Consider the following 12,925-nt stretch of genomic DNA (forward strand, 5'->3'; position numbering starts at 1 on the left):
ATGCTTGAAGGATAAATTTTCTTGATCTTTGATCCCTGAAGATAGCCATTTTGCTGGGTATAAAAGAGCTGAGTAAAAGAGAATTGTTTTACCAGGCCACGGTCCTTTTCATATTGCCCTTGGATTTCCATACTTTTCTGGAGATGAGGGTGTAGAAATGGATTAAAAATAGCTACAGAACTGTGAGAGCTAAACAAGCTCAACAAAAGTTCAACAAAACGCGTTCCGACAAAATAATCGGTCTGCATTAACAAGGAAACTGCATGCAGAGTAGCTGAACTTGGAAAAGAGAGAGAGTTGATGACAGCCCTGAGTCTCTGTCACAAGCTTGTGCTTAGAGAGAAAAGCAGGAATCTTCATACTTAAAACTTATGAAAGCTACCAGTAACTATTACTAGGGGTTAGTCATCCATTAGACCAGTACATTGAATTATGATCTATGTTATTACTTCCCAAAACCTTGCCCCACATCTCATAATCTTGGCCTTGTTGGGGGCTCAGAAAATTTTGTGGGACGTCTTTATTTGGGGTTAATTGGTATCCCAGGACTTATGTGGAGCCAGTGAATCAAGCTCCGCTGAGGTCTACCAAGGTTAAAGAATTTATGTAGTTTTAGCCTATTTCAGGTCCTGCTGAGGTTAGCAATGCTTTGACCTTTGTTATAGGCTTACCTTGTGTTGTGTTTCAACCAGGGGTTGGCCAGTTTTCCCATCATGCAACTGTCTGTTTCACACAATTCCACAAGGGAAGGTGAAATATGTGATGCTCGGTCTATATTTGCAATAGATACAGAAAGGAGGAACATGCAGGTGAGTTAGGAGAGCCATTTCTGGCCTTTTGGTTTATTTTCCTCCAGGATCATTGACTGAGCACTCACAAGGGAATGAGCATCTGGAAAAACACAGTAGGAGGGCAACATCTATAATTTAATTCCCTGCCCTTTCTATCAGTGCTATCTGAAAGCTTGGGACCATGTCTACACTAAGAGTTTCCAATATGAACAACTTTCAGCAAAATGTGAGACCATTTTTTTTCACATAGCAGGATTCCATAAAATCCAGGTAACATTTTATTGGTGACTTTATTGGTTAGTGCTCTGCATTTCCTTGCCTTTATAAATTGCAAGAGGTTCCACTCAATTAATCCATAGGTGATCTGTGATCATCAAAATATTATCATTGCTGCTTTCCAGACGGCAATTATACCACCTCAATTTTATGGAGGCTGGAATTTTCAACCTAACATTAAAGTGCAATGTGAGGTCATGGGACACGTTTATTCTTTGGAGGTTTGGCTTAAATAATTTCTGAGATAACCATAATGAGTAAAAGGGGATACTTTCAAAAGGTTCACAATGACAACAATGTTATGGCTGAAGATGTGACTGGTATCCTGAACCATAGTTTAGCTGCCAAGTAAGATCAAAAAGCATCCAACAACTCAGCTTAGCAAAATCTTCAAGGTTATTAATGTGATCTCCTATCCAGTAAAGCCTAATCGTCAAACAAGCAAAAAGGGAACACATTCAGCTGGAGTCGAGCAAGGTGTGCAGTCTCTGAACTACCTTTCCCTTCTCTCACAGACTGCACCTTTTACCTGCAAAATATTCACAATGCAAGGACAATCTTTGTTAGTTTACAGTATATAGTAAGCAAATCTACTCGCCTTAACATAACAACAATTTGTATTGATATAACACCTTCTAACAAAATAAAATAGCTCCAGGCGATTCACAAGAGCATTATAAAACAAAATGTGAAAAAATATGAAAATATAAAGACATATTAAAGCAGGAAGAGAATCTTAATGATGGTAAGTGAGGTAGAGAGGCAGGGATATATACAGAAGGGATTCCTGATCTTAGGACCTTGTAAACAAAAATGATGGAGTGACTAAAATCAGGAATCTCCTAGGGCAAAATTTGAAGGCCAGAGATTCCTCAAGGGATATATAGCAGGAAGAGATTGCCAAGTTAGGGAGCGAAATTGAAAACCTGAAGATTTCAAATTCAAACATTTGGGAAACTAATCCACAAGCCAGTGTAGGTCAGTGAGAGCAGAGTTGATGGTAGAATTGGCCTTGGTATGAGTTAGAACATGGACAGCAGAATTTTGGATGACCTAAAGTTAATGCAGATATCAACCACTAGTGCTTATAAATAGTCAAATCTGGAGTTAACAAATGCATAGGAGAGGGTTCAACAACAGGTCAGCTAAGGTACATATAATCTTGGTTGGCACAGTGGCTCAGTAGTTAGCACTGCTCTCTCGCAGTGCCACGGCCCGCATTTGATTCCACCTTCAGGCAACTGTTTGTGGGTAGACTGTTTGCATATTATTCCCTGTGTCTGAGTGGGTTTCCTCTGGGTGCTTCAGTTTCCTCCCACACTCCAAAGATGTCCAGGTTAGGTGGATTGGTCATGCTAAATCGCCCATAGTGTCCAGGGATGTGTATGCCAGGTGGATTGGCCTTGCGAAATGCAGGGCTAAGGGATAGGGTAGGTCTGGGTGGGGTGATCTTTGGAGGGTTGGTGTGGATCAGATGGGCCAAATAGCCTGTTTCCACACTGTAGAGATTCGATGATACAAACTGTTTACAATCTATGCTAAAGACTTGGAAGAAATGTTAAGTGAGCGGTCAAACAATTAGCAGAATAAGTATAATGTGGTAAACTATGCGTCATTTTACTTTGTCTGAAAGAATAGATCTTTTGAATTCTCCAGCACAGTCAAGGCCTTTATTGCCTGAAGAAGATTCAATAAATTTTCTGTTGTCTCACTGACAAAAACTTGGCTCCTTTGCTATTAATTCCGTCCCTCTCTCTTGAATTAGACTGCTCACAAACTTGGTTTCATATTTGACCCTGACATGAGGTCATGACATAACATTCCATCATTTTGAATGTCCAGTTCCAGTTTCAAATAATCATAGAATCCCTGCAGTGTGAAAGCAGCTATTTATCCCATCAGGTCCACACCAATGCTCTGAAGAGCACCCTGTCTAGACCCACCCAATCCCAGTAACCCTGCATTTCCCATGGTTAATCCACCTAGCCTGCACATCCCTGGACACTGTGGGTAATTTAGCATGGCTAATCCACCCAAAGTACATGTCTTCCCCTGGAGCATCTGGAGGAAATCCATGCAAAGCTGGGGAGAATGTGCAAACTCCACACAGACAGTTGTCCAACACTGTAATTGAACCTGGGTCCCTGGCGCTGTGAGGCAGGAGTGCTAACCATTGAGCCACCATTGACATGCTGTCCATTGAAGCTCCCACACTGATTCCTGTAACACTCTAGTAGTTGCACTTTGTCAATCTGAAACTAACTCGTTTGTCCTGACTCTCTGCTTCTCATTAAGTAAATAATCTGCTACCCATGCTAATATATTACTCCAACATCATAAGCTCATACATAGTACAGTAGCCTTCTGTGCAATACCTTACCAAATGTCTTGTGGATATCCAATTATATCACATCTACTGTTCCCGATGAGCCAATCTCCTTATGACTTTCTCAAAGAACTCTAATAAATCAGTCAAGCATGTTTTCCCTTGACAAAACCACATTGGGTTTGTCTAATTACATAATGGCTTTCTAAATATCCTGCTATTCTTTAATAATGCAATTTCTGAAGAAGATGTCACGTTGATTAGCCTATGGCCATCTGCTTTCTATTTCCCAGCTATTAGTTCAACTAGAAGAGATTCATATATTGGACAAAGAGTAGTTTATTGTATGTTAGCATCTAATTTCTGAATGCATTAGTGATCCAGCTACATGGGATCAATGTGGATTTCACCAGTTTCCTCATTTCCCCTCCCCTCACCTTATCCCAGATCCAACCTTCCAACTCGGCACCTCTCTCTTAAACTGTCCTACCTGTCCATCTTCCTTTCTACCTATCAGTTCCACCCTCCTCTTCAACCTATCACATTCACTGCCACCTTCACCCACCTATTGCATTCCCCCCAGCCCCACCCTCTCTCCCATTTATGCATATCTTGAGTCATGTCTCCCAAGTCAGTGAATTTACAATTTAGGCCAACTGGAGGTTTCACTACTCTCCTCAAATACATCCTCTTTGGAGTAGGAAGACTGGCAGTTTTCTGAGTGGAAGACTGATTTAATTTGATTTGATTTGATTCGATTTACTGTAGTCTCTTGTACCTAAGTACAGTGAAAAGCATTGTCTGGCGAGCAGTACAGGCAGATCATAGCAAACAAGGACATACAGATCATAGGGTGCTTAGACAGAGTGAGGCAAATAAGGTTACACTGCACAAAAGGTGTGCAAAGTAAAATCAACATTATTTGAAGTTAGAGATTCCAGGAAGAAGCTGTTCTTGAACCTATTGGTGTTTGTGTTCAAGCTTTTGTATCTTCTGCCTGATGGAAGAGGTTGTAGAGAGCATTACATGGGTGGGACAGACATTACTCATCCCTTCTCAATGGTGGCTTCCATGGAGTTGTATACACTAGATCATGAATTTATGTCAACAGACTTTTAAATTGAATCTGCCTGTAGATGTGTGCTGAACTATATAGATTCTTTACTACAACTTACTAATTGGTTTGGAAATTCTCATTCTCCATCCGCTATTTCATTTGTCCATTTTTCTCTGCCTTAATTCCATTACTTGAGATTTGCTTTTTACTTGGCATGAATTCTGTCATAGTTTCTGAGGATTCTTCTGGTGAAGATAAAAAATATTTCTGTTCAACTTGTCTCTATTGAGTCACCTCAGTATCAAACATCAGACTTGAATGTGTCATAACTTTTTGTTCGCAACATTGTGTCACGTTCCGAAATGCATGAATTATGTATTCGTACATTAGTTCAAGTTGGGATACTACTCCTTGACTACCCCACTGCTTGTGATTTCTTGCAAATCTTGTATTCTGATGAAGACAAGAATGATTCTAGTATTCTAAACTGTCTTCAGTTTAATAGTAGTTAAAAACATGTCTGCTAAACCAGTTTAGTCATTGGTTCCCATCTCTGACAGCATAAAATTAATCTCTTAAGCAAATACAGTTCTTTTTAATGGATTCTGCTTTCTATTTGGGTCCTGCTATGAATCTTTGACTAGTTGTTTCTTGACCCATTGTTCCTTGACATTAACTAGTTTAAAACCTTCTGCTATTTGAACAAAATTGTCGACAATGTACATGTTTTTAATCAAGAGCAATAATCCTTGATTGAGAAGTACTTATAGGCTTTCTACTGTCTGGAATCTTCTATATGGGAGAGTTGCTCAGAAATACATTATGCTTCCTAAACTATATAGTTGTGCTCTTGTTGACTATACTCGGTTTTTTTTTAATCATAGCTCACTACCTGTCACTCACCCCATTATCCAACTTGAAATCCACAAGATGACCTTTGATGTAAGTATCAGCTTACTAACGTATTATCTGGATCACATTTTTCCCTTAGGAATATTTAGATTTCTTGCGTGTTATAGACTATTCCACATCATTAACCTCTTTGTCAGGGTAACTTTGATTTCTTGGCTTTCTCTGACTGTGTTCTATCCCCAGAATCACATTTTCTGAAAGGAACCTAGTGCATGGCAGGGATAAACCACTCAGTTGTAATAGTTGGGCAAGGTCTTTGTCTGTGAGGCCTGTTTACTCTAGAGCACTGACAAGGAGTTTAGTATTTGGTGCATGTTCTACATGCTGCTGGTTGAATACCAGCAGCAGTATGATGAGACCCTTACTTGGGAATTGATTATGAACAAAGGCCTCAATTGGTGGCAGGGTGGAAAAGCTATCCACAGGATATTCCACAACGGACCGAATTGGGGTAGAGATGGGAAGAAAATGGTGTCCTCACTCCTCATCCATCACCAGTTTAAATGCCAGTCTGCCACAAAACTCACCGCATGGTGAGGGCACAAGATTCTGTCCAATGTCTTAATATTTCAATATTTAATTGCTGTAAATTTCAGTATATTCAGAACTGGGCTCTGCAGCAACCTACGAAGGATAATTATTTCATCTGCTATCACTATTTATGGCCCAATTAAAGTTAAAAGTTAAAATTAGATAAATGTGAGATGCTGCATTTTGGAAAGGCAAATCAGGGCAGGACTTATACACACAATGGTAAGGTCCTGGGGAGTGTTGCTGAACAAAGAGACCTTGGAGTGCAGGAGGTTCATAGTTCCTTGAAAGAGGTGTCACAGGTGGATAGGATAGTGAAGAAGGCATTTGGTCTGCTTGCCTTTTGTCGTGGAACGCAAACGGTTCTTTTGTATTTGGTTAAATGTAGATAAGAGAAATCTCGACAACATAAATTTACTTAGATATGAACATTTATTAAGTAATAATGAAAAAATGGATAAGAAAGGGAAAAAGAAAAATGAACATCTATTAAGGAATAAAAAAGATTTAAAAAGTAAGAAAAGAAACAATGAGGCTCGTGCCCTCCTGCCCATCGGTGATGCCTTGCTCAATGGCTGATCTGGAAGCTTCGGTTTGTTCCTGGCACCCTCTGCGATCTCAGTTCGGGGCAAAGTCCGACCACTTGGAATGAAACCATTTCTCTTTTACAGTTTAACAAACAGCCAATGCAGATAAGCAGATACCGAAAACAAGCTGTTTGCATGTACAGGATGCAGGTTTTGATTGTGCTATCTGTGGCACCTATAGGAATGTTTATAAGACACATTCAAGGTCGTGCAGCTGTCAAATATCATCAACATGGTTAGCCCTTCAGCCCATCCTATACACCTTTATTGGTTAGAGCATTGAGTATCAGAGTTGGGAGATCATGTTACAGTTGTATAGGACATTGGTTAGGCCACTGTTGGTATACTGCATTCAGTCCTGGTCTCCCTGCTATATCAAGGGTGTTATGAAATTTGAAAGGGTTCAGAAAAGATTTACAAGAATGTTGCCAGGGTTGGAGGCTTTGAGCTATGGGGAGAGACTGAATAGATTGGGGCTATTTTCCCTGGAGCATAGGAGGCTGAGGGGTGATCTTTAAAATCATGAGGGGCATGGATAGGGTAACTAAACAAAGGTCTTTTCCCTGTGTGGGAGGGTACAAAACTAGAGGGCATACGTTTAAGGTGAGGGGGAAAGATTTAAAAGTGACCCAATAGGCAACTTTTTTTACACAGAGGATGGTGCATGTATGGAATGAGCTTCTAGAGGACATGGTGGAGTTTGGTACAATAACAACATTTAAAAGGCATCTGGATGGGCACATGGATATGGAAGGCTTAGAGAGATATGGGTCAAATGCTGGCAAAAAGAACTCAGCAGGGTCAAAACCTTGACACACATATGATCTTCTCTTCTGCCTGAAAACAATTCCATTGTAATTCCTTTTTATGCCTTTAATACTTGTGTTAATTGATTCAACAGATGAACTGTACACTTCAGATATAATTTCTATCATTCTTCCTTTTATGTCAAAATCAATCTCAGCATCTCATCAGCGATAATTCCTTCTTCTGGTTTTAGAAGCATAGAATCCCTCCAGAGTGGAAGTAGGCCACTTGGCCCATCTGGTTTACACAGACCCACTGAACAGCATTTCACCCATACCCCCCATTCCTGCATTTCCACCCAACCTACATATCGCTGGACACTACAGGCAATTTTGCATGGCCAATCCATCTAACCTGCACATCCTTGGATTGTGGGAGAAAACCAGAACACCCAGAGGAAACCCACGCAGACAAAGGGAGAATGTGCAACTTCCATACAAGCAGTCACCTGAGGCTTGAATCGAACCCAAGTCCCTGACGCTGTGAGGTGGCAGGGCTAACCACTGAGTCACCTGCTCAAGAGGTTTTGAAAGAAAGTCAGTGTTTTTTGTTATTGCACTATTTATTTGTGCTGATTTTGTTGAAATCCTCGGTGATAACTTAGATTAAAAATGTCATGTTGCTTTCAAGTATGCCATTTCACACAATCCAAACAAACTGGATGTCAGCCATGAGAAAATTGTTTGAAAGGAAAGTAAAAACATAAGTGCAGGAGAATAGCGAGAGTTTACCCCTTAGCGTGATGAATTGGCTGATCATTTTATATTTTAGGCACAGATTCTGATGATGTTTTTGAAACTGATTCTGCAAAACTTGCACTGGATGTCACAGCTCCAGTTAACGTATCTTAGAACTGTATCACTTATATAGACCTGTTACAGACTGGACTGACCAGTCACAGTTAAGACATACTTCAGGCTTCATTCCAAATGACCAGAAAATCTGTAGTATGGGGTTCACATCAGGCCAGAAGAATTTCAAACATTCAACCCATTAACTTTACAAGTACAATCGGCTTATTTTACTCTCCAGAAATAATAATGGTTTGGTGACTGGGTGCCCTTTGTGTTAGGACAGAACATTTGTTCCTCCAGCACACAGCACGCCTGGTAATTATTCAAAGCGCAGACATTTAGAAGATGATATATTATCATATCTGTGCTGTCTATACACTGTAGCCTCATGTCTGAGGTCTGCTATCTGAACTGTCACTCCCATCTGAACTATCTTAACTCATTGATTACCAAATACTATTGTTCCTTTATGCCGCTTTCATTTGTGGAAATATTTTTGAATCAGCCACGTGTGTATGAGTATGCAGGTGGGTGTAGATTACTGGATCATTTATTTTCATGAACCTAAATGCAACACAGACTATCTGGTTTATTTTTCAGTCAGCGAGATCAAATTAATAGTAAAGACACAAAGACTCTATCAGTTTGACATCCTTAACATGTGTAGAGTAGTGTAAAAGAGGATCACGGACTTTGTGAGGCGACTTTGGCTGTTATATTGCTTCTTTTTCTGATATAATGGGGTGACAGCAAGTTTAAAATCTCAAGAAAGGACTCTGGGACCAGCCACTCCATCTTTCAGTGTGCGCTGTAATATTTGGTCTACATTCCACTGACTGAATGTTAATCAGAATCCTTTGATATAGATAGAACTCTAACAATATTTTTATACCAAAGCTCATTGTTGCCATTTGTTGCCTACAAACCAAGAGCAGTAGGTGAGCAAACCCACCTCCCTGAAAGCAATTTGTGGAGACCACTTAGGAAAGGCAAAAAATGTGCAATGAGTATAAAAATCATAAAATAGCCAAAGAAGGAGAACAATTTAGTCAATGCCTTTGCATACTGTTCACCAAGATCATTACTAATTGAGAAATATCAGAGATGAATGGTGTAATTCAAATGGTTGGAAAGTGACTCTCCTAATTTCAGATGAAAATAAATTTGCATCTAATGCTGAGATCATCTTTGTTGTAGTCTCAGATACCATCAGTGCCGGTGCATTGAATCTTCTGATTACTAACCATGGTGGTTTGTAACCTGAGTAGTTTCCTCTCACCAATCTTTCTTTCTATGCTAAACCTAAGATCTATTATCAGTGGTGAGAATAGATCACAATAGTGTTTTAACAAGAAGAGGCATTAGTCATACATGACAAAATATAATTTATTGCATGGTAACAATAGTTATAATTACCTTCAACTAGTCAGGCATAAAAAGATATCAGGAGCCAGGTATGTCATGTTTATTTCCGTCAGCATTCTGTGTAAGACTAACTGCTTCTCCATCCAAAGACTGTGTGATATCATCAGGTTGGGCGGAGCTAATGCAACTTCAACATTGACTGTTTCAGAACCATTACCTTACTCAATAGCCATCACCATGATTTGACTGTACACAATTTCAGTTACCCACTACAATGCATTGTTGCCCTTGGTCAGATTCAGCTTCTAGACTGAAATGGTCCTACAGAGCTAAGCAGTTGCGAGCAAGCATTAGTATCAGTTTTCTCTTTGATTATCTGTGGTCATCAAAAACTATTTCAGTTGCCCTGCTTCTGACAGGAGTCTGGTTTCTGATACTAACTTGCAGAATAATTCCACAAGGGACTACGTAACCATGGAGAAGAAAAGCATTTCTTGCCAAATCCATGATTTTGTTTCACCCATTGAGAAAATATATCCCTCTGCCTCCCAATTTGGAGCAGAAGGAATGGATTGTCACAGTAACAAAGGTAGGAAGTATGGCAATTCATTTATTCAAAGTCATACTGTAGTAGTTTTGAATGATAATTCATTTCAGATTGCAAATTAATCACGTTAAAAGAGAACTGAAGTAAGAGATGTACCACTGAATTTCAGAAGTGGTTTATTTCTATTTTTCTCAACTCACAAATATTAACATTGGATTGGAAGTTTTCACTGATCCAATACAAAAGGTAGTATCTGGAATTTTAGCAGAAAGAAAAGCTTTTGAAAACCATCCTTCTGATTGCAGTTAACCTTGGTTAAGAATGATTGATTACAAATGACATTGAAACACATTTTCCATTCTTTTTCTGACAGTTTTCAGTCTTCTATGTGTTTTCCTTTTTCAAAGTCAAGGCTTTGACCCTTTGCATTAATACAATTCCAGTGATGCAGGGTAATCTCTGATACCTTTGCTAAAGTAGCCATTCCACTGGTATAAACCCAGATGGTGTGGAACAGCAGACTCTTAACTGTTAAAGGTACTGAGGAAGTGACAATTCTGTCTCCATTGATGCCCACACGCTTATTTGCAGCAAAGATCAATGGTTTACATGGAAGTTTGGGTGACTCCAGTCAGAAGAAGGGCAAATGAAATAGTATTTGATGACCAGAGATAATCAAAGAGAAAACTGGTGCTAATGCTTGTCATAACTGCTTAGCTCTGTAGGACCATTTCAGGCCACAAGTTGAATCTGACCAAGGGCAACAATGATGGTGTTGAGGCTAATTCCAGTTCTCTTGCTGCAGAGATGTCAAACATTTTCTTTAGATGCAGCTTTTAAAATGAATGGCGTGTATGGTGTGAGTGCACAAACATACAAACCCTGAAATGAATTCCAGTACAGAAAGTTCAAACTCTAAAACACAAACATTTGCAGGATTGTCCTTCACAATAACACAAAATCCTCTTGCATAGAGAACACAAAATAAAACCATATGTAATAAAAGTGAGATCCCTACAGACAAAACCAATTAAGTCCTTCAACCCTTTTATCTACATCCTCCCACCCTATAATTCTTACTCTTCCAGGGGTGTGAAGCTGGAAACTTTAGCTTTTGAAAGCTTTAAGGCTGCTGGAGTTATTGGTGAAAGAGACTTACTCTCTTGTGGGTCTTAATTCTTAGACTGAAGAAAGGTCTTCCAGAAATAAGAGGGGTCTTTTCCACCATGAAACTAATTAACAGATATTTTATATTCCCACCAACTTAAAAGCTACTTCTGGTCATAGCTGGTGATGGAATTTGAATTCAATAAAATTCTGGAATTAAGAGTCTGATGATGACTATGGATCCATTATCGATTGCCATCTGCTTTAATAATGTTCTTTAGGGAAGGAAACATCCATCTTTAACCAGTTTGGCCTACACATGACTCCAGACCACAACAGTGAGAAGGCGAGGACTGCAGATGCTGGAGATTAGAGTTGAGAGTGTGTTGCTGGGAAAGCACAGCAGGTCAGGCAGCAACTAAGGAGCAGGAGAATTGATGTTTCAGGCATAAGCCCTTCATCCAGACCACAACAATGTGATTGACTCTTAACTACCCTCTGGGCAATTATAGATTGGGCAATAAATGTGGACAGCCAACAATGCTTAGATCCTGTGAATGAAGAAAAGAAACTTGGGGGCTCTTCTAATGCATTGGCAGTATCCCTACCTCTGGGTTAGGAGGCTTCAGGTTCAAGTTTTATCTACTCCAGAGCTGTAATAATATTTTTGAGCAACCCGATTCAGAAGATATTTGAAAGCTACTCTGTTAAAGGTATCTGAATCTGAACAAACAATTCCTATCAATGGCTTTGAAAATGCAAGTGATGTGTATGATACCATGGTAAACCGCACTTTACAAAAGCTTAATTTTTAAAGTATAATATGTTTGCTTTAACTAATAACTTGATCACTATTGTCCATGGCTCCATAGCTCAGTGGTTAGAGACAGTGGTCTTGTAAGGGGCAGCACAATGGCTCAGTGATTAGCACTGCTGCCTCACAGCACCAGGGTCTCAGGTTCGATTCCAGCCTCGAGTGACTGTCTGTGTGGAGATTGCACATTCTCCCTGTTTCCTCCGGGTGCTCCAGTTTCCTCCCACAGTCCAAAAATGTGCAGGTTAGGTGAATTGGCCATGCTAAATTGCCCAGAGTGTTAGGTGCATTAGTCAGAGGGAAATGGGTCTGGGTGGGTTACTCTTTGGAGGGTCAGTGTGCACTCGTTGGGCCAAAGGGCCTGTTTCCACACTGTACGGAATCTAAACCATGACTGGGAAGTTAAGAAAAAGAAGCAGAACCTTAATAAGATGAGTTGATGTTCTCCACCAGCTCATACACTCAGCTGTTTACTCACATCACTACCTATATTTTTCTATTTAGCAAACAGCACATCTGTTATAACAATAACATGGTAACATACCCAAGAAAGGGCTGACACTAAATTCAGCTTTGCAGGTCTCCATTAGTTTGTACATCTGGGAAGAGCCTACAGAGATTTTGGAGTTCAGATTAAAGGAGCATGTGGGACAGATTTGGCACACAGGCAATGTGTTGGATGCTTTTGCATTACCTATTTAGCTCAGACCAGGAACTGAATTAATTACGAGGTTGAATTGCATTAATTTAATTTTTATTTCCTTGGGTTTAGAAAGTTGAGGTGCAGTCTAACTGAAATAGTTATAATTCCTAAAGAATTATTGCAGTTTTAGACAATAAGCATCAATTTCCTCCTAAGAATCCAGAACAGGGAGCACTATCTTAAAATTAGAACTAAGTCATTCAGTAATGAAATCAAGAATCATGTTATCGCACAAAGGATAGTGTAAAGGCCTGGAAATCTCTATCCCAAAAGGATGCTGATGCTGTGTTATTTGACATTTTTAAGAC

The 12,925-nt window shown here is 39.7% G+C and overlaps 1 protein-coding gene across 1 annotated transcript in view; it reads left to right on the forward strand.

Moving 5' to 3' along the window:
* The window catches only part of prss12 (serine protease 12), a 143,187-nt gene that overhangs the window by 52,842 nt on the left and 77,420 nt on the right, over positions 1–12,925 (forward strand). The gene's annotated exons all lie outside the window — the stretch shown is intronic.

This window comes from Hemiscyllium ocellatum, chromosome 1 (assembly GCF_020745735.1).
Source record: "Hemiscyllium ocellatum isolate sHemOce1 chromosome 1, sHemOce1.pat.X.cur, whole genome shotgun sequence".
Classification (NCBI taxonomy): domain Eukaryota; kingdom Metazoa; phylum Chordata; class Chondrichthyes; order Orectolobiformes; family Hemiscylliidae; genus Hemiscyllium; species Hemiscyllium ocellatum.